This window comes from Aptenodytes patagonicus, chromosome 1 (genome assembly GCF_965638725.1).
Source record: "Aptenodytes patagonicus chromosome 1, bAptPat1.pri.cur, whole genome shotgun sequence".
NCBI classification, from domain to species: Eukaryota; Metazoa; Chordata; class Aves; order Sphenisciformes; family Spheniscidae; genus Aptenodytes; species Aptenodytes patagonicus.
This window is the reverse complement of record NC_134949.1, coordinates 90,674,795-90,694,844: the sequence shown is the minus strand read 5'-3', so window position 1 is coordinate 90,694,844 and position 20,050 is coordinate 90,674,795. Positions and strand designations below refer to the sequence as shown.

The window sequence follows — 20,050 nt, the reverse complement described above, 5'->3', positions numbered from 1 at the left end:
TGAGGGGAGACCTTATCGCACTCTACAACTACCTGAAAGGAGGTTGTAGCGAGGTGGGTGTTGGTCTCCTCTCCCAAGTAACTAGCAATAGGACAAGAGGAAATGGCCTCAAGTTGCGCCAGGGGAGGTTTAGATTGGATGTAAGGAAAAATTTCTTTACTGAAAGAGTGGTGAAACATTGGAACAGGCTGCCCAGGGAAGTGGTGGAGTCCCCATCCCTGGAGGTATTTAAAAGACGAGTAGATGAGGCGCTTAGGGACATGGTTTAGTGGGTGGTGGTGTTGGGTTGACGGTTGGACTCGATGATCTTAGAGGTCTTTTCCAATCTCAATGATTCTATGATTCTATGATTCTATGAAGTATTTTACGCAGAGCTGTCCTGGGAAACCACTTGCATGCCTATTGGCTATGAAGTAGTGGAGATGCTGAGAGTCCACAAAGCACTGAGTTGCAAGGTCCTGGTCCTAGGCAGGCAAGACAGGCTGTCCAGTTACAGAAGGGTGTCTGTTCCTCTGCAAGGGTTAGACTGAGACTCTGACAAGCAGGAAGGCAGGAAGAGAGGGGAGAAGAGCAGCTCAGGGGGTCACTGTGAACCAGCCCAGAATGACCTGAGAGTGACCCGCCTGCTCCCATATCCTCAGGCAGCTGAACTCTCAAGAAACCCCGGTGGGGAAGGCACCAGAGGGGGCTTTGCCATGTGTACTTGCAGCTTTCTGGGTCAGCCGATTTTGGAAATAGAGGACCAGCATTCGTTTAACACATTTTGCAGTTAGCTCCTGTCTAGAGCCGGTTGGTCACACACAGCCTCTGAGCTGCTGAGAGAGAGACAGAGAAGAAAAAGAGAGGAAAGCTCCCTTATGGCTCATGCCAGCAGTAAACATATGAAAGTGGAAAGCATGCGGACTACAGACACCGAGAGGCAGGGTACAACAGGTGAGCCACAGGTCTCATGCACCTATGTCTCTCCCGAAATATTTCACATCCAGCCAACTCAGACCACAGGCAAGGATATGGGCTTTGTCCCCCCTCCCTGTGGAGATGTGCCCTTGCTTGCTTCAGTGAGGAATGAAACAGTGCAGTGACCCTGAAGCAGGTCAGCCTTTCAGCCGTGCCTTTTATTCACGTCCAGGCTTCCCCAGCCTTTACAGATATGGGCCCCTTCATACCATCTCCCTGTGATGCTGTCTGGAGAAGGGGATGGGGAGCAGAATGAAGGAGAGTTGGTGATAAAACGGACAACACAGCCCTGGAGTGCCAGGTGTCAATTCCTTTTCTCACCAGCTTTCCTTTCCTTTAGCAGTCCACTGAACATTCTTTGCAGGTTACTACAGACCTCTCACACAGCATCTGTGTCCCTGAAGCAGAGGTGGTGTATGGCCGGGTGGCTCTGGCGGCGTGAGCCATCAGTGAAGCAGGTGCCTCATCAAAAGGGGCTGCATTGGGCATGCAGCGATACCCAGCACCACACAGGGGATGATGCCCAACATCGCAGCCAAGAGGCTACAGTGCAGGCTGAGCAGCCATGTGCAGCCCATGGGGTCACAGGCGAGGAAGGTGGCCACAGCACAGTGCTGCAGAGGTGTGCAGTACATGCAAGGAGTGGGACAGGACCTCACCACGTGCCCCACATTCAGCCATGGCTGGGCATTAGCAGGCCTGCAAGCACAGCTAGCCAGCCTGTAGCCAGCCCTGGAGCGTGCTCATTTCTTGACTCTTCAGTCTACTCCAGACACTCCTTCTGCATCCAGGGGATGACCAGGGTCGTTGCAGTCCTTTCACAGGGTGCCAGTGAAGCAATAGGGCAAGAGCCAAGGTAAACTCTTCAGGTAAAGCAAGAGCCACCACAAACACACCTGACTGAGGCCAGCAGGAGCAAGTGTGTGCTCAGTGTTGTCCCTTTATACAACATTCAGGGAAGCAATATAGGCCAGCGGCTGGCTCCCAGGAGCCAGGAGTCCTTGCTCCCACGGCCAGCCTTGCCAGTCACCTTGCTTTTTGGCTTTGCCTAGGCCACAGGACCTCTGTGTTTCTGTTTCCCTGCTATTACAGCATGTGGCAAAGGGGAGGGACTCCTTCCACGAGACGCTTGCCCCCTTTGAGAAGAGCAGTAAAGGACCAACTCAGCTTGGCACCGGCCAGCGAACACAGGGAGAGCATAACGCCTGTGTAGTGTACAGAGGCTGCCTGCCAAAGTGCTTGGAGCACAAATCCTCAGGAAGTAAATCCCTGGGGAAATAGACAGTGTTGCCCATCTGTTTCCTCCCAGCCACCCTGCAGCACTCTGCCTCCATGGGGCTGCTCTGCTGGGTGGTGAAAGGCAGAGGCTCAAGTATCTGTCTCCACACAGTAGTTTAAGCACCTGAACGCCACATTATGGATGTGAGCCAAACATCTAAGCAACACCCAAGTCCCTTGAGCTGACTCGACCCACTGCAAGCATCTCAGCTGCCTACCCCTCAGCCAGGGCCCTCCTGCAGCTGGGGGGCATGCCGGAGCTCTGCAGGGGTCTCAGCCCATGCACCCTTCCTGCCCCAGCACACGCCCTTTCCGGACCTCCCACCCCTGCCATGTTTAGCAGCCACAGAGGAGAGAACCTTCCCCCTCTGTGTGAAAGGAGCTTCAGAGGGGCTTCACAGCAGAGAAACCAGACTGGCTCTCTGCTATCCCCTCCCAGAGGTAGGGTGTCCAGCTATTTCGGCGAAGGGGACCTCTTCCTGGGTGGCTGGCATCTGTGGAGCTCACCTGTAAGCCTTTGTTTTTTCCTGTGTGTCTGTCAGGTGAAACTAGTCACAGATGGATTTTAAAGTACTGGATGCTATCTCACCACCTCTGTCCCAGAGTCTGTCTTCTCATATGTACTGCTGCTTGACAGCCGGCTGGGGCCTCTGCACCTCATCTGGGGTCTAGAGGTCCAGGGAAGGTCAGTGGAAATTGTGCTAGCCTTGAAACGCCAAAGGTAACTTTAAAATATTTCCTTCCAGACTCTGAAATGTTGCTAGTAGAAATGTATTCTCTGATAAGGAAATGGCTCTGGACCCAGGCTAACAGCTGGGGAGATTATTCATGGAAATCAGTGCCGCAAGTCTCTGTATCACTTTCATCTGTCTTTACCAAATCCCACCTTAATGGAGACCAAGTGCATCACTCTTCTATCTCCAGGGAGGTGAAGTGGGAGCAGCTCTCCAGCAGAGGAAAGTCTGCTCATCCTGAAAAGGTTTCTTTGTTCTCATTGCACAGGACCGTTTTTCTACCGTGCAGCAGATTTATGTGAGGAACAGTGGTGGCACAGGGAATAATGACTCCATTTTGTTTAATAATTAACTCACGCCGTCGCCTGGTGCCACACGTTCCAGCAGACGCTGCAAGGCAGTCAGGCTGTGCTGGCTGGAGAGCTAAGCACAAGGTGGGCAGTAAGAAAAAACTGATTTCTTCTTCTGGTCACTGATGTTGTGCCCTGACCTGCCAGTTCTTGGCTCTTCCTACCTGCAGCACACTGTCCCGACAGCTCTTTGAACTCTGCAGACTCTGCACGCTCCGAGTATTTTACAGGAACCACTGACATCATTGGTGTATTATTTCGACGGGGGGCATATAAGAACTATTTCAAAGAGCAAAGCCAAACTACGTAGCAAGAGTAAGAAAGGAAGCCAAGAGAAATTAATCTCATTGAGTTCTCCAGCTGCCATCAAGAAGCTCTGTCTTGCAACCCGTCAATGCTTGGTTTGCAAACCGCCAGGAACAGCTTTACAGCTCAAAGATACAGGTTTCAGGAGAACTTGCTGGAAACCTTTCGCCAAACTTTTCTCAAATTTTAATGCCGGTTCCTCACAACCAAACCATTTCCGGGTAAGAGCTGCTTTCAAAGAACTTCTCAGCTTGAAATACTGCTGAGGGTATCTCTTTTCTAAGTGTCATAACATTTAGACATTTTTAAAGAAAAAAAAATCATGACAGGTTTAAAACAGTTGTTAAAAAACAGAAGAAAACATTTTAAGGTTACTGAAATAAAATATTTCAGAGAGCTTTTTTTTCCTAGCAAAATATAAATTCTTTGAAAAGTTAGTTTTAATTTTTTCTCTCAAGTCAAGATACATATTTTTCCTCAATACCTTGAACCTTTGGGAGAGGGGGAATCTATTTCCCACTCAGCTTGGCTTTTAGAGAAGCAGAAAACAATCAAACAGAAAGGAATTTGGCTGGGAAAAAAAAAAATCTCAACCAGAATCCTTTACCTGAGTGAAGATGACCCTACGGCTACCAGTGACACTTGCAGCCAAGGCTGAGGCAGCTGTAGTTTTAGCACTTGCCTTCGTGAACAAACGCCTGAGATGCCAGCAAGTCCACGCTGCCTGGAACCTGAACTCTGTTCCTATATCTCTGTCTATTTTAAGGCATATCCCGTACACGGTCCTTTCAGCTCCTCATGGTCAGGAATGTGGCTCCTCCTGGAAACCATCTGCTCAGGGAGACAGCTGGGCTTTTACTGAGGGCTGAATCTGCACCCTGCAATGCAGCCCCTCCCAGGTGGGTTAGGATGCCCTGAGCAGCACTGTCAGAGTGAGCACCTCCTCACAGCAGGTTTCCAGGGTTTCACAACCTCAGCACTCGGGGCAGATCAGTGAATGTGGGAGGGACTTTGGTTTACACAATTCCCACTTATTCCCAGTCTTCAGGCATCAAACAACGCTTCGGGTACACCCTGACACCCACATCCTCCCTACCTGCCCCATACAAGTTTCCCTTTCCAGGCCTCCTCCACCCACTGTACTAGTCAGGCCACCAGTCCTGCTGATAGTTTGTGCCAGGAGACTGCTGCTCCACGTCCCGTGGAGGCTGCCAGCCAAGCTTTGCTGCCCTGCTAGCCCAATGGTCTGAAATGACCTTCAAGAGATTGGCTGCAAGGTGAAAGTACACAAGCAGATTGAAGCTGGTTATTCAGCATCCAGGGATTAGAGCAAATGAGAGAAAACAAAACTGGTTTGATTGTCTTCTGCAAGACGTCATTGTCTAAAAGTCAGATCTGCAAGCCCCAAAGCAGAAGCTAAGAAGAGCCAAGGGCCAAGGTAACCCAAACTTGGGAGACAGGAGGACTCCTGGCTGGGCTCCCAGGAGAGAGGACAAGAGCCAGTGAGAAGTGGGAGAATATTATTCCAGACCACAGCTAACTGGGTACTCAAATGTGGATCCCAGTCAGTGCCCTATCTTCTCTGCTTCCTGCAGTCAGTCCAAGGGAAATTCTATACGATGGGTGTCATCTTTGATTCAAAGTTGGAGACACAACAGTTCCAAACTAGGAACAAACTTTGGGAACAGGCAAGTTTCAGAAGAGATCCTTGAAAATCCTCCCCCAACTAAATGTCCTAGTAATGTCCTAGTGGTTCCTGAGAGCCCTAATGCAGATTTTTATCTGCCCTGTGACCGCTGAATTGTACTGTGTTCTTTTACGTACCCCCCCCAAGTGCTTCCAGAGCAGACTGGCTGGGAGGGCACACAACAGCACAATTGCACCCCAAAATCATCAGGTGGTTGCTTAAGTCCTTCAGAGGAGGGGTGAGTGATCCGGGAAGGGGAAGGTGGGGGGGATCTCAACAGATCTCAACCCCCTGCTTTTGCTTAGCACCACCACATGCCTTCTGCAATGCATAGTCTGTAAAGGTGGTGCCCAAGCTCTGGGGGTAATGAGGATTTATGGCTAAAATTCTCCCTCTTCAGTCCTTGAACAAGAAAAGGGTGGCTCCACATTTCCTCCCAGTCCCATCAAGTTCGATGATGTGTGACTAACTCTTTCATTGACCAAAGCCCAACCACTTTCCTCACGTGACCTTACATAACTGCTCATCTATTTTGTTAATGAATGGAGCTTGAGAAAATTTCCATTGCCCAAGGCCCCTGGGGGAAAATGCGTGAGTGCCGTCTCCACCTTTTGTGTGCCAATGTGGGATTTTCCTATGGATTAACTGAGTACAGTTGTATTATTTTTTGGTTGCTATCATTGGTGCCTGACATGGTAAGCTAACAGCCAGGTGCCATGGAGATGGAGAAAAAGAAAAAGAGTCCCTGCCTGAGCCAGAGGAAACAGGAGACTCCCTCTGCCAGGAGGAGCAGCAGGAATGTCACTGCAGTGGCCAGGGACTGCACCTATTCCCAGGCAAAAGCTGCTGCATTTGCTCAGCCCTGTGTGGAGCCAGAACACCTCCCGGCCTCTCTTCTCTCCCCGCCACAGACCTAGTAGCTGCTGATGTCCTGGGGGCCAGACCTGATCCTGGGGCTGGCAAGCGGCTCTCTCTGCCCTGCCACAGTCAGGACGGAGCAGCCAGGAGGACAGTCCCCATGGACAGGGCTGTTGGGTGGGGGCTCCGTAAGCTCAATTACTTCCTCCATGCGCCCTTCAGCTTTTTCTCTGCTCCCAGGGAAGGAGTCAGTGCCCCACAGCAGCCACGGGAGCCTGGTCTGTTCTTCTTTCTCTGAATGCAGTGTAAATCCCCGACTCCCAGTCTGATGCTGCGCAGCAGTAGAGGCGGGCGATAGGTACCTGTTGGCTACATCGGCATGTCAAAGGCACACACATCAGCATTTACAGCAGGTAGGAGCTGGAGGGAAGATGGGGATGTCCCAGTGTTTCTAAAAGCCCATACTGATGCTTCAGATTTTCCCATTTTAACCACTTCACTGTGGTGCTGCCTAAGATAGAAAATACTTTTACCATAAAAGTCCTTCTGCTGGTGGAAGGCTGGGGAGGGGGGAGCTCTACCTCTTCCAAAGTAACGTCATGCAAAGGCGTTTGTTAAGTGCTAGAGACATGTGATTTTCAGAAACGCGATTCATGCTGTTCTCTGAGGATATACTTTGGAACCGAGGTATTTCTTGGGTGTGCAATGTGGGGTCCCCATGGTGTGAGCTACAAATCTCATGGCCATAGGATTTAGGAATGCTGCTGAAGCTAACAGGACAGCTAGGTTGAACTGGGCATGACTGGACTACCATGAAGGATGGAAATGGCGGCACTGAAATACCAGAGGATGCTCCTTTCTCTTTCAATTCATGGGGAGAAAATGCAAATGCAGCCCCAGCCTCTGTAATGCCTGGTCCATGTGCAGTGATGAGTAAATATTTAACTGCAGGAAGAACATTCCCTTCCAGAGAGCGAAGCAGCTGAGTTAATCAGTTCCAGACTATATTCAAGTCACGGGTGTCAAGAGGACAATACAAGTTCAAAACCTTGAGGATGTTCAAAGTCTTCTACTATGCCTGGGCAGTTGCTGTGTCTCCCCTGGAATGCTAAAAAGGAGGATCTTTTCAGCTGCTGAGAAAGCAGGATGATTAACTCACTCAAGGACACGCTCCACAGAGAGGGGGAAGGGCTGGAGGTGTGGCAAACAGGGAGTTTGAAGATCCTCCTGTTGCATCTGGATGGTACTTCAAGAAGCTTGGGAGCAGAGGCTGCTGCAGCAGCTGGGCTGGGCTGGGAAAGCCCTCAGGCAGATCTGGAGATGCTTCCTGGCCTGGCAGCACCTGGATGTTCACCTGCAGGGCTGATGACAGAAGCTGTCACTGGTAGTAGTTCTCAGGCTTTGGAAGATACTCAGTTTCTGCCAGACCCTCCTCTTACACAACAACATATTTCCAGTTATTCTTTTACCTGAGTATAGTTAATTTGCCCTCGTCTGTCTCTCCCTCACAAAGCCAGTCTGATCCCTTCAGAGATTATGCAGTGGAGAGAAGGTTGTTAGTACTCATCTCTAGAATAAAACAAGCTCCTCCAGACATGATGTAGTTCATATTTTCTTGTAATGTCTGTAGGGCTTGCACTATGCTCCTGGAGCCTCGGAAAGAGACATAGCTATCAGCATACTTTCTCCCACCCGCATCACTGGCTGACCAGCTGATGAGTTGGGGTCTTGGCTGCTCTTGGCTGCTCCTTCATCTCTGACTTTTGCTGGTGCTTCAGAGTAGAGATGTCTCTCTGTGGAGAAAAAAACACTCCAAGAATATCTTTATCTTTAGGCCCATCTCTCCTCTGGTGTCTCCCCCACAAAACCCCCTGAGGTTCAAGGTAAATGTTTCCAGTCACCCGCACCAAACACTGTTCTTTTCTCTGGAGCCCATTTTGCCTGAAAGGACATCATTTAAAGTTGGGAGGAGAAAGGAAGGAAGTGATTCAGTGTCCAAGTCCATTTGGATGACCGAGCATCTCTTAAGTGCTGCAGCCAAAGCACTCAACATTTACTATTCAGGGTATTTTTTTGTTAACAGTCAAAAGAGTCAAATATTTTACCATGCAATTGAAACCTCTGTGTATTATTCAAAGCTCAACTCCTCCTAGATGAATGACAAATCAGAAGCTGTAATGGTAAACTGAATTTTGGCTACAAAATAAAAAAGCAAAAGTCTGTGGTGCTTTTTTTCACTTTGGATTTAAATCCTCTGGACTGAACAGCCCTCACCAGGCACTGTGTAAAGTTTTTTCCTAAAATAAGATGACAGGGGTCAGGGGCCCAGGCTAAGCTGATTAGCACAGCTAAAGCCGTATCACATTGCCACACTGCGGTCATATGATTGATCACTGGGGTAAATATTTAGGAAGCTTCCCAGGGAAGGGGACTAGATGAGACGGACCAGAGAAGCCAGGGAAAATGGGCATCTGGAGTGTAGCTAAAGGAAGGTCTGATACCATTCGCCTGTTGTAATGCAAATCAAAAAAGCAGGGGTAGCTTTGCTTTGAGTTACATCTCCCATCGGCTTCCCCTCTGAACACATGTTCTGCATCACTGACCCAGGACTCCGGATCACCTTCACTGCAAGGCAGCGTTTTCAGCAGGCAAGACAGGGAGACATCAAGGCAGTCCGTGTCACTCTGCAGCTACATGACACCATCCCGCCAGGCCTTGCCGGCACCGGTCAGCCCTGCTCCCCTCTCCCGGCAGCTAGGGACAGCACAGCGCCCGCTGCAGAAGGGCGACACGCCCATCAGCGGGTCAAATGGGCTCTCCATGGGCTTTGACTTTTCCGTAGGCAGCATGGGACCCTCCATGAAGGGCAGGTGCGCCAGGAAGTTTTGCAGGGGCTCTGAGCAGCCCCCAAACCCTGCTGGCATGGGAGCAGCATGGGGGGGAGCGGTACCAGCCATGCTCCCCGCTCCCTGACCCTTCCCTCTGCCACCGCACCTCCTCCTCCTCCTCCTCCTCCTCCTCCTGGGGGAGTAGAGGTGGAGAGAAAACAAGCTGTGCTAAAGTAAACACTCATTTGCACCTACAGCAGGCACCTCCTGGTGTAACCTGGGAGAGTTTTTTTCCTCTCCTATCTCCAGCGTAGGTGCCTGAGGAGCTAAACCCTGCTCTCAGAGTGGTACCCAGCTCGCCTCTGCCCCCGAGTCCTCCTCTGGGGCCCGGCTGTGCCCTTCACTCTGCTGGGGCTCTGTTAGGGGGGTGCTGACTGGCCTCAGGGGCTTTGCCCCATCCACAGCCACAGCAGTGGTCCCCATAGGGCCTTCCCCCACTGGTGGGGTCTGCAAGATGACTGGCCTCAGGGGCTTCACCCCGTCCACAGCCATAGCAGTGGTCCCCACAAGACCTTCCCCCACTGGTGGGGTCTGCAAGATGGCTGCCCTTCTTCACGGGCAGACCACAAAGCTTGTGGAGACTCCACTGAGGCACCATCTCAGGACCAAGGGGAGCACTGCAAGATGGTGCCTGCCCTGAGATGGCACCCGTTGGCAAGCCCAGGAGGGGGAAGCAGCACCCAATCCTCCTCTGCTGCCCCACGGTTCAGCAGGGACCAGAGAGGCCTCTGGGCTGCCCTTTCTCCCACAAATGAGGGGCAACATCCCGGGCTTGAACCCTGAGGACCAGGCTCAGCCACCAACCCATTTGCCATGAGGCACCCAGAGCCATGACGTGAAGAGTTTCCTGAGCTCCCTCCATAATTAATGGCAGCCAGAACAGCAGCTGGGAGGGCTGAGGGGCAGGTGGGAGGGAGGCACTGCCCCAGTGACCACCTTGGGGCCCCGCTGCAGCACCCAGAGTGCCTCCTTTGTCTCGGTGGGTCCTGGGCGCCCAAAAGGCATGGGAGCGAAGGCAAGGCCCGAGGATTTAAAAGGATAAACATGAAGTCAAGGAGGCTGTAAGTGATGGACAGCAAGCACGCGGCCATCCTGGAGAACCTGTATTATTAAACAGGTGCGAGTGCCAGCTGCCAGCTGCTCTGGGAGCGGGTGGCATTCCACACATGCAGGGCTTTTACAAACCTTTCCCCCTGTCAAACTCAGTGGTTAAAAAAGAAGCCACCAGAAGTTAACCTTCTCCTTTAACCACGGTTTTACCAGCTCTCATTTCTTTGCTGTTTGTCTTTCCTGCCCTATTGCAGACCGAGGTCTTTTGCCAGAAAATAAGACAAAGGCTCGTCGCTGCCAGAATCTGCCCTCCAGCAACAAGGAATAGCAGTAAGTGGGCAAGTAGGGACACACAGAGCTGCACAGAGAGCAGAAGAGAATAGATCCTATTATTTTGGTAAGCCGCTGTTGACTTTGAGGCAGGACTCTCAGGGAAAGGTAACAGCTGGTGTTAGACAAATGATACAGCTAGAAAAAACAGAGGAGCTTTTAGACACACAAATCCTTCTTCCAAGCTGAAGCAAAAGGCTGTAAATGTCAGCCTAAGCACAGACTGGAAGAGCTTCCTCTGAGTCTCTCTCTTCTTTCTTTGGGGAAAAATGAGGCTCCGTGAGGAAAGAACTTGCCCCTCGGCACGCAGCAAAACAGAGGCATGACTGGATCCCTGATCCCTGCTCTTCTGTGATGAGATGGTGCTTCCCCACCTGTAGAAGCCATTGCTGTTGCTGGGTCCATCAAACCAAACCTGTTACAGTACTGCAGTAACACCCTTAGTACTTGTGAAGCACCGGCAGATGCTTTGCCACACTGCATTGCTGCACACAAGCAGCTCGCAAGTGCAACTCAGACCCAACCTTGTAATGTTGAGCCATGATTTACACTGACTCCAGAGATTGCACCTCATGCAACTGCTCCAACTCAGACTTCACTGCAAACATTCATGGCATTTTAGAAAAAAAGGAGCAGTTTGCAGGCCTTGGGGAGAGGTACTAGGGTTGAGCAGAGCTCAGGAACTGCATCAGCACTAAAAGAAGCAGGTGAGTTAGAGGGGGCACAGCACAGACACTGTTGAGCTGCGACTTGACAATGGCCAGTGAAGCAAACTATGCTCTGCCAGGATACAGGATCAAGCAGCAGTAGTATATTGATTAATGATGTCAAAGTCGCCAGAGGACCTGTCTCACATGCAGCAGACAGTTCACATTGCGTTCTGGGATCCGTATGTCTGCTTTAGGCCAGCACTCTTGATTTGAACTTCAGCGCCATTTGTCCTTAGGCAGGCGCCTTGGCTTCGATATTGCACAATGGGATTTGCACAGGAGACTGCATTTGAGTATAATCACATTAAGTGTCACAGGAGAAACCCAGCCTATAGGCAGCAAACTCTGTCCCTGTGACTGGTGCTCAGCTATGCAATTTCCTATTGCATGGTGTGGACGTTTTCCGACTTGCTGTTTCAGGCCTGCCTCACCCCCTGCTTTCCTTCTGTTATGAAACTCTAGAGATGCTTCCCCAGCAACAATGCTATTTTGCTCGGGAGAGGAAAACCTAGGACTGATCAACCCTGCTATCAACAAGCAGATGTCTCAGATAGCAACAAAAGAACCAGCATCAATAATGGAGAGGGTGAGAGAGATGCAATGAGGTGGAGAGAGGGAAGCCAATCAACTTAATGAAATAAGGCACAAGGTTAGTGAAGGGCTATTTATAGACTCCAACTGGTTCAGCCCTGTGCACTTAGAGGCTGGTTCAAACTGGCTCCTTAACAGCAGTAATAATCATTACAGAAAAGAAAGAGAAAAAAAGTGAAAGCTTGGAAAATTCACTGCCGGAGGTAAAGCTTTAGAGCTGGGGCTGGCTGGAGTCAGAAGTAACTGCATTACTGAGAGATTGAAAGGTTAATAGGAAACCAGCTGACACTGAAAGGGAACAATTAGAGAGGTTAAGGGGCTTAATATTAGATTAATGGTTGCCTGGAGGAGCAAAAGCAGAGATTTCAGGAAAATGGGAGAATGGTGCACAGAAGGCTGTTTTTTCATGGATGGAGAGCCCCAGGTCTGCTCCTGCCGCTCCTGGAATAAACAGGAAGAAGGTGGCTCTGCCATTCCTTGCCAGTCTTGCTCCGTCTCCTGTTTCCATCTCTCTTCCTCCCCTCTGATCTGATAGTCTCTTGGACTCCCTTTGGGTTTGCTCTCCTGCCTTAAGTGCTGTCTGTGTGGTCTTGTCTTCCTTGTGTTCCTCCTCCATCCTCCCACCGTCTCCTTAAAGGTCATAATAGTAAAGTGATGCTTATCATTCCCATGGCCCTTTCATTCCTCTTCAGCAAGCTGCTCTCCAGAGGCAGGGGTTGTGGAGATGGACATTTACATGCATTATCCGTAGCCAGGAGTCAAAGCTTCAAAGAGAAAAAAAAAAAAAAAAGAGTTGACAAAGATCAGAGGACAGGTCTGTTCCCCAGCAAATTCTCCCCAACTAGATGGACAATACTGACACTGGTGAGGTCCCTGACTACTAGCAGTCATTTTAAAAGGCTTTTTAGCAGGAAGACTTTGGACATACTGCAGAGAGTAGTGATTTAGCAAGATAGGAATTTATGGCATGGATCGATGGCATCTCCAAACCCAAAGGGAGGTTTGAAGATACTGAGAAGGGGACATTCAGCACAAGCAACACAGTCCTACCAGATGAAGGGCCATAGACATGCTGCTGCTGTGTGGTGGGCTGAGAACTGAATGGACAGAAGGTTAAAACATGCCTCTTACAGGAAGACAACAAAGAAAGGAGGATGTTCTGTAGCTCAGAGATGCTGGATGTTCTCCTGAAACCTTGTGCTGCAGAGGGAAGGAGATAAGCTGTTCTCCCTTCCCCCACAGTATGGGATGAGTAGCAAAGGATTTGGGATGGACTCACTGCATCTGTACAGTGCAGACTCCCCAGCCATAACCTGACCTGGCCCGTTTCCCCATGGTCACTGCACTTGCTGACATACTCAGCCCCCTGAGAGTCCCTGTACCTCGGTGCCAGGAGAGCCTTGACACAGAGCACCACCAGCTGCTGCTTAGGACGATGCTGGGAGCATTGGACTGCTCCCTGCACCACCCCGAGGGACTCCTGAGACCTGGGGAGAAATTCTCCCCTCCTGCACCACCCACAGCTGCTGCGCTCAAGGATCTTTCCAAATGCACGTGCTCCTCCCATGGGACAGGGAGAACTTTCCCCAAGTGCCTGGCCCTTGGCAACTGCTTGTGGACTCAAACAAGCACAAGCTGGCTGGATCCATCCGTATCTTACACTGCTTCCCACAGCACAGCCTCCCCTCTGAAAATCTCCCTGGCAAGATTAGAAAGCAACGCACTCAGCACTTCCTTCTAGGGCTGTAAAAGCCAGGTTGGGACTCCAGCATTGTGCAGGCACCTGACAGAAAAGTTTCCTCACTTGTGATAATGACAGTGAGTGTCCCAGCCTAGACGAGTTGTGGTCCTTTGCGGCAAATTAGCTTCAAAACACTTGAAATGCAGTGCTCTGGCTTAATGCAACCTGCGGAGGTCACCCATGGATTCCCGAGGGGAAAAGACCAAGGAGGCTCTGGGTGGCATCAGAAGGCAACTCAAGCTGTTTTCTTCTTATACATGACAGTTGAGCACTGACTTCTTCTTACCAGCTGGGAGACTGCTGATTGATAGAAAGACCAGAAAGATGGCTAGAGAAGCATTTGCTGGATGTATTATTCCTCAGGTCTCTCTTCCGTGCAGCCACATCTGCTTAAAAGCAACAAGCCTGAAGGGACAGGCTCGCCCTCCCTCCTTCCCATCCTACACAGGAGCATTTCCCAGGTCTAACATAAACCTACCCCCTGTGCCTGGCCAGCCACATCACTGGAGCTCCATCTCTGCTTCAAAAGATCTGATATCCTCCCAGTGCTGACCTCTGCCAGAGTCCGGGGGTACCCATCACCTCCAGCCCGCAGTGCCCCAGAGTTAAAAGCACATTTCAGCTAAGGATCTCCGAGTGCTGTACAAAAAAGCCATTAATCCTCAAGCCACCCCTAGGAGCCAGGCCTGTAATTATTTGGCTCAGCCCTTTATCTCTGGAACTCACTGTGCCATTCCCCCAGCCTGGGGATGAAGGAAGGTAAAACAATACCTACCATTTCGTAACAAATTGCAAATTAAATTGACTGCAGCTCAGCCGTTAAGGGAAATGTTACCTTTTCCATAATCACCCCCTGCAGGCAAGAGCCTGAGAAAATGTAGCAACAGCTATTCTTTAACAGTTAGGTAAACTTTGACACAAAATTTAAGTGACAAGCTCTGAGTGAGACAGCCAACAAGTGGCAGAAGATTTCTGAGAAGGGAAATCAGGAACCTTACCTCTTGGTTTCTCATTTTATCAACTGAATTGTCTTTCCTCCACACCTCCCCCCCCTTAAAGATGACCATCAAAGGAAAAGAAATGCCGCTTATGCCCTTTATGTGCCTTCATAATAGATTAAGGAGCCTGTAGGATTTCAGTCCAAGGGAAAAAGATTAAGTGTTTTTTCCACTTGTTTTCTTACATAAGAAATGCAGGTCTTTAGGAGCCTAAAAGTCTCCAGTCTGTCTAGCCTAGATCATGACAAAACCAGGAACAAATGAAAGACAAAACAGCAAGAACAGGGCAGAGGAGCGGAGAGGGGAGGGGAAATCAAGTCAAACTCACAAAGTGCTGTTTGCAAGCAACAACTGCATAAACACAGTAACACAATGACGCACAAAATAGCAGTAAGAAATGATGTACTGTTTAAGAGTTGACTCTCCCGCAGCTCCAGCCAGGGTGTGAGAACTCACAGAGGTCAAACTCTGAGTACCCCAGGAGATATGCACGGGAAGAAGAAAAGGAAAAAAGAAAAGGATCCTCATACCTTTTTCTTCTTCTCAAACAGAAGCCGTAAGTGGCATGAGATCTCAAATAAGACAGACCCAACCTACAGGAACGGGAAGGACTGGGCAACAAAAGCAGAGCAATGGCTGTTCTTTTTATACCTCCTGTGTTGGCCAGGTTCATGCAGAGGAATCCCTGGAGAGGAGACGCTGAAGGGAAGGAGCATGGGGATGGGTGGGGTAAACCAACAATGCAAAAGGCAATTACAAAATGAAGCGGAGGTGAAGAAAGCAGCAGAAGGACAGGGCTGGAGCAAATGTCAGCACACAGAGGAAATTGTCCCACTTCAGTCCAGAGAGCAGAAAGGTCACTCAATCGGTTTCTAGCTGACAAAGCTGTCCCTTTTACAGTCTTTCTCTGCCCTCTTCCTACAGCTCCCTCCCCTACCTGTTCCAGGGAGGCAGCAGGATCCCCGCTCTGGTCTAAGCCCAGAAGGCGGTAAAGAAAAATTTCAGTCAGTTCCAGCTGTACCTGTTTAAACTACTTCTGCGGCTGGGAGATTTAATTACAGCTAGTCTGCAATATGCAGGCTTTGCACTGCTTTAATAGTCTGGGATCGAAACCTGTATGACCAGAGGGTGGAGGGAAGGGCGGGGGGGTTTGCAGCTGTATTGAAAGAAGTGCACTAGAACAGGTCGTGTCTGGATGTGGCTGAGGGGTACACAAACTGTGTTTGCACAAGGGCACCTGCTTGCAAGTCACTAGGCACTCCGAGGGCTAAAATCCAATTCAGTAAGCAACAGCCTTTCCTTAGGAAATCCATTTTCCCAGTTCTTTGAAAATCCACTCAGGTAGCTCCTCCAGAAACCTCCAAGCACAGAGCATTAAATAAGAATCTGTTAAAATTACCTCCCTCCTGGCCAACTACCTGCCAGTAACACTTCATTGCTACATCTACGTGTACTGAAACACAGGAGAAGCCCAAGAACCACCTGCAGTAACCAAGCGCAAATCTTGTGGAAACCCCTTCCCTGTGTCAGGAAGCACAGGAAGCACCCACTACCCAGCTCACAGCCCCCTCGGGCCATGCCTGAGCTTTTCAGGCCCAACTGGTGCCTTGAGCTACAGCCACACCATTCCCCTGTAAAAGGGAGCTGGAAAGGACTGCGAGGAGCGCTTCCCAAACAGATGCCACAGCAGCCAAGCAATTGCTGATGCTAGAGCGGTGCCTGCTGGCCGGTCATGTCAGAGGCACTTGGAAATGTTTCCACAGAGGATGAACTTGCAGTCAAGTTCAGGAAAACATTTCTAGGGAAGAGCTGTGTGTCCAGCTCCGCCGTGTTTCTGCCGGAGAGCTGGCATCCAAGTTCCCACCCGCTGCAAACAAGATGTCCCAGTTTTGTGAATCAGTCTGGTATTTATTTCTGTCGGACCTCCAGCCCCACGCTGTTTCTTGTCTTTCTTTACTCTTTTAAGGTTTCATGATTTTTAAGCCAATCCCAAGGTAATAGATGACTTTATTACTTTGGTATAACTGATGCAGTTTTGATAATGCAACTCCCTGTGAAAGTTCAGATTCTGGACAGTGTCATCCCAGCAAGCTCCTTAACCTGTCTAATGTTGGATGCTAAGAACGTAAGACACCTCAAATCACTGAGAGATTTTGAAAGGTCTGACATTTTACATACCTTTTACATACAGAAACATGCTCAAAATGCCAATAATGCCACTGTTATGCAAACTGGGTGGAATGGGTGCCAAAACCACTGTCCTTTTACTGTCCTTATGATGTGCTGGGAGAGAGAAATGATGCTATGGGTGAAACAGCTCTCATCACAGAGGCAGTGTCTTGGATGCTCACAAAATGATGAATACAAAAAAGATGAAATCCCAAAAAAATAATCTTCAGAGATATAATGTAGCACTCATACCACCTCCACAGATATATAACAATGTATTATACTGGACTTTGTCCTCGGCCCGAGGATCTGGAGACAATTTAGATATGAACAAAAGAAAATAGGTAGCGTATCATGTAGTTCCTGAATTTACAGTATGAAAGAAAATAGAGTTCTATCAGAAGGTCAGGATTACGTCCCCTTGAGCCTAGAGCTCTTGTAGGTAACAACACACACCTATCCATACACACACAAACACACACCCCCCTGCTCCTAAGCCAGGAGTTTAAAATGGGTAAGACTGGTAAGAGCAAAGGGATGCATCCACCTTCATGGGTCTTCCAGGGCTGAAACTGTACAGCAAACTCTTGGACACTCACAGACCCATGCTTTCTTGCTGATGGCAGGTGGTGCCATGTTAGGTAGCCTCAGCTAGAAACTCCCCATTATTCACATTTGTTTGCTATTTTGCCACACTTGAACTGTCAGGCTGACATTTTACATCCCCGGCGTAAACAGGGCAGACGTAGGTGGGAGGTGGGCAGGCAGACAAAAACAACGTAAGGCTGTTAAATGCCTTTCTGAAGAACTGGATGTTATCTGTACTGCTGTCTGAACTCCCCCAAGCTCCACATAAACCAAAACATTCAGTCAAATACATATTTAAGGTAGACACTGGCCAAATGTCTGTGTTGGGCCAGCAGTTGCACGGATTTTAACCGTCCTACTGTTTCAGCAGAAGAAAGCACCCTTCTCCCCACATCCGCTCCAGCACAATTCAGTGAAGACTGCTGCATCGAGGGAAAACAGACCCCAAACAGTTCACAGCCCCACACAAGCACTGATCTACTAGCAAATACTGTTGTAACTTAAACCCTTTCTACTCTAAAAGCTCCAGCGCACTAAGAGGCTAAGAATTTACCTCTTCGGCATACTTCCCTCCCTTGTATGAGCAGTGCACAATACACAGATGCACACACATTCAGGCACATATACAGAACATAAACATTAGCACACACATGAAGCACAAAATTTCCAGACATCATTGGTCTCTCCTTAACAAGTCAAAGCACCAGCTTGTACAGCTCATTTACAAACAACTTTTCTCCTGAATGCACTGCTTCTCTTTCTAGCAGAAGGGGAGGACAAGAGCACAGGGAACCCCATCTTCTCTGCTGCCTAAACACACAGAGTTTCACCCAAACAGAATTCATACATGGATTGCCACGCTAAAGCTGTTTGTGCATTCCCTGCTTCCCCATGTGTGCAACAAAAGATCTTGCTAGTAGCTTGTAGCTGCAACTGAAGGTGAACGGAGCTCTACCTTAACCATACGAAGGCCCCAAGACTACGCAAGCATGCAGGAAAGCAAAGACTTAGTCATGTATGCTCCCTAATCGGTGAACGCATCTGACAGACTTGGCCATACTTTCATTTTGTGTCAGTTTGCCCCTCTGTAAAAAGGGGACCGTACCATCTGTCTTAGAAGGTAGAAATTTTTCTTCGTGAAATGGTCAGAGGCTATGGTCTGAACATTATAACTCAAAAACATCTGAAAGAAAGTGAATTACTCTAAAGTGTATCTTGGATTATGCCTAAAAGAGAAAGCCAGGGGGCTACACAAAGTTAATGCAAAAAATCAAATGAAATGTTGAAGGAGGATCCATTTACTACCAGCCACAGGAATCTGCTGAAAATACCAGTCTGTTTTCAGAAATGCATTAAGTACAGGGGGAATAAGGGAAGATTGTGCATAAAATCTTTAATTCAGCATTGTCTAATCTTTCAGTGTTTGATTTTGCCACTACAATGAACTTCTGTCATAATTTATTTGGCTCCAGAAATAGAGAATGGAAAAACAGCCAGATAATAAATAATTGTTAATATGGAGCACATTACTTATGATTACAATGTTTCAATTCACCATATACTTGTTACCACTGTGACACCATAGCGATTAGAAAAAGCCTACTAAATGTGTTCCGGTTGATACACTGCAGGGTTGAACCAGAGGACTTTCATATTTAACTGGTGCTGTTGAGCAAAGGTCATGATTCAGAGCCATGACAAAGCCAAAGAACAGGAAATAGTCTGGCTGCATTCCATGCGCTGACATATTTGGGGATCATGTAACAGTGGTCCCAAATTAGGTATTATTTCCTGTGACCTTTTTCCCAGCGAGATTGGCCGCAGAAACCAACCAGGTCCACACCCACTGGAAGCCAGCAAAACTTTCTTAGGACGCTGGCACGCTTCAGAGCAGATGTAATTTAGCAACCGTGCAAGGTCGTTGAGCAATAAAACTCTGCATGCAACCCACGCCACTCCTCAGTGGTAAAATTCTGCTGCCCTGGCAAAATTTTTCTCCTCCTGCTGTTGAGGGGGAAAAGAAAAGTGGTGGAGATGGGAAGCAGAAGGGTCCCCAGAGCCCAGCACACAAGCACAGGACACCAGCAGTCTATGTGTAATGGGAAATGAGATCCACAGCATCCCTGGGTCACAACATCTTTTTATAAGGAACAAGTCCCCAGCCCCCATGGGCTGGCCCTCAGCCATAAAGTCACACAGCCAGTTTCTTAAAGTTTTCCTCTTCTCAAATCCAAACTTTGGCCCATCCTGTCTGCTGGTCTTGCATTACCCTAAATCATGATGCTGCTGCTGAGATCATTTCCCCAAAGGGTCCAGGCCCCTCTTTCTGATGTTCTAAAGATAATAAAAAACATCGCATGTCTTTGCCAAGTTCTAATTCCTCTAGACAAAAAAAATTATTGGCCCTTGAAAACATCTGCAACAAACCATCCCAGAGGGTAAGCCTCCCCCACACTCACCAAATGCCCTTTGTCTGAGTAAGTGGGCAGCAACCTGCCTCCTACAGCTCTTAATGCAAAACAGCTAATCCATAGGTGATTCATCTTCAGGAGCCCTTTTCTCTCCCCCCACATCAACGGCCTTCCCTAGAAACCCTCCCTCTCCACACAGCAGAGGGAACCTGGGAAAAACCACACACACTGCCAGGTCCTGCCCCAGGGCAAGTCCTGCCCCGGCAGAGCAACACCACCGGGACACACAGAGCTTCAGGCTGCCACTCCGGCACCTAAAGCTTCTCACCTCTTTTTCAAATGTTGTCTCCCTGGGACTGTCCTCTGGCTTGAGTGACAGACACTATCACCACCAACGACTTTCC

General features: G+C 49.1%; 1 protein-coding gene and 1 long non-coding RNA gene across 2 annotated transcripts in view; both read right to left on the bottom strand.

Moving 5' to 3' along the window:
• Positions 1-3,056: 3,056 nt before the first annotated feature.
• On the bottom strand, positions 3,057-9,173 carry LOC143165202 (uncharacterized). The gene is made up of 2 exons (XR_012996222.1): positions 7,640-9,173; positions 3,057-7,532 (listed from the first exon to the last, which is right to left on the bottom strand). It is a non-coding gene; the product is annotated as an uncharacterized LOC143165202 (long non-coding RNA).
• Positions 9,174-10,477: 1,304 nt separating this feature from the next.
• The window catches only part of CD58 (CD58 molecule), a 50,379-nt gene continuing 40,806 nt past the window's right edge, over positions 10,478-20,050 (bottom strand). The window contains exon 10 of the mRNA XM_076348642.1: positions 10,478-12,503. The gene's annotated coding sequence lies outside the window, so the exon portion shown is untranslated. The remainder of the gene's footprint in view (positions 12,504-20,050) is intronic.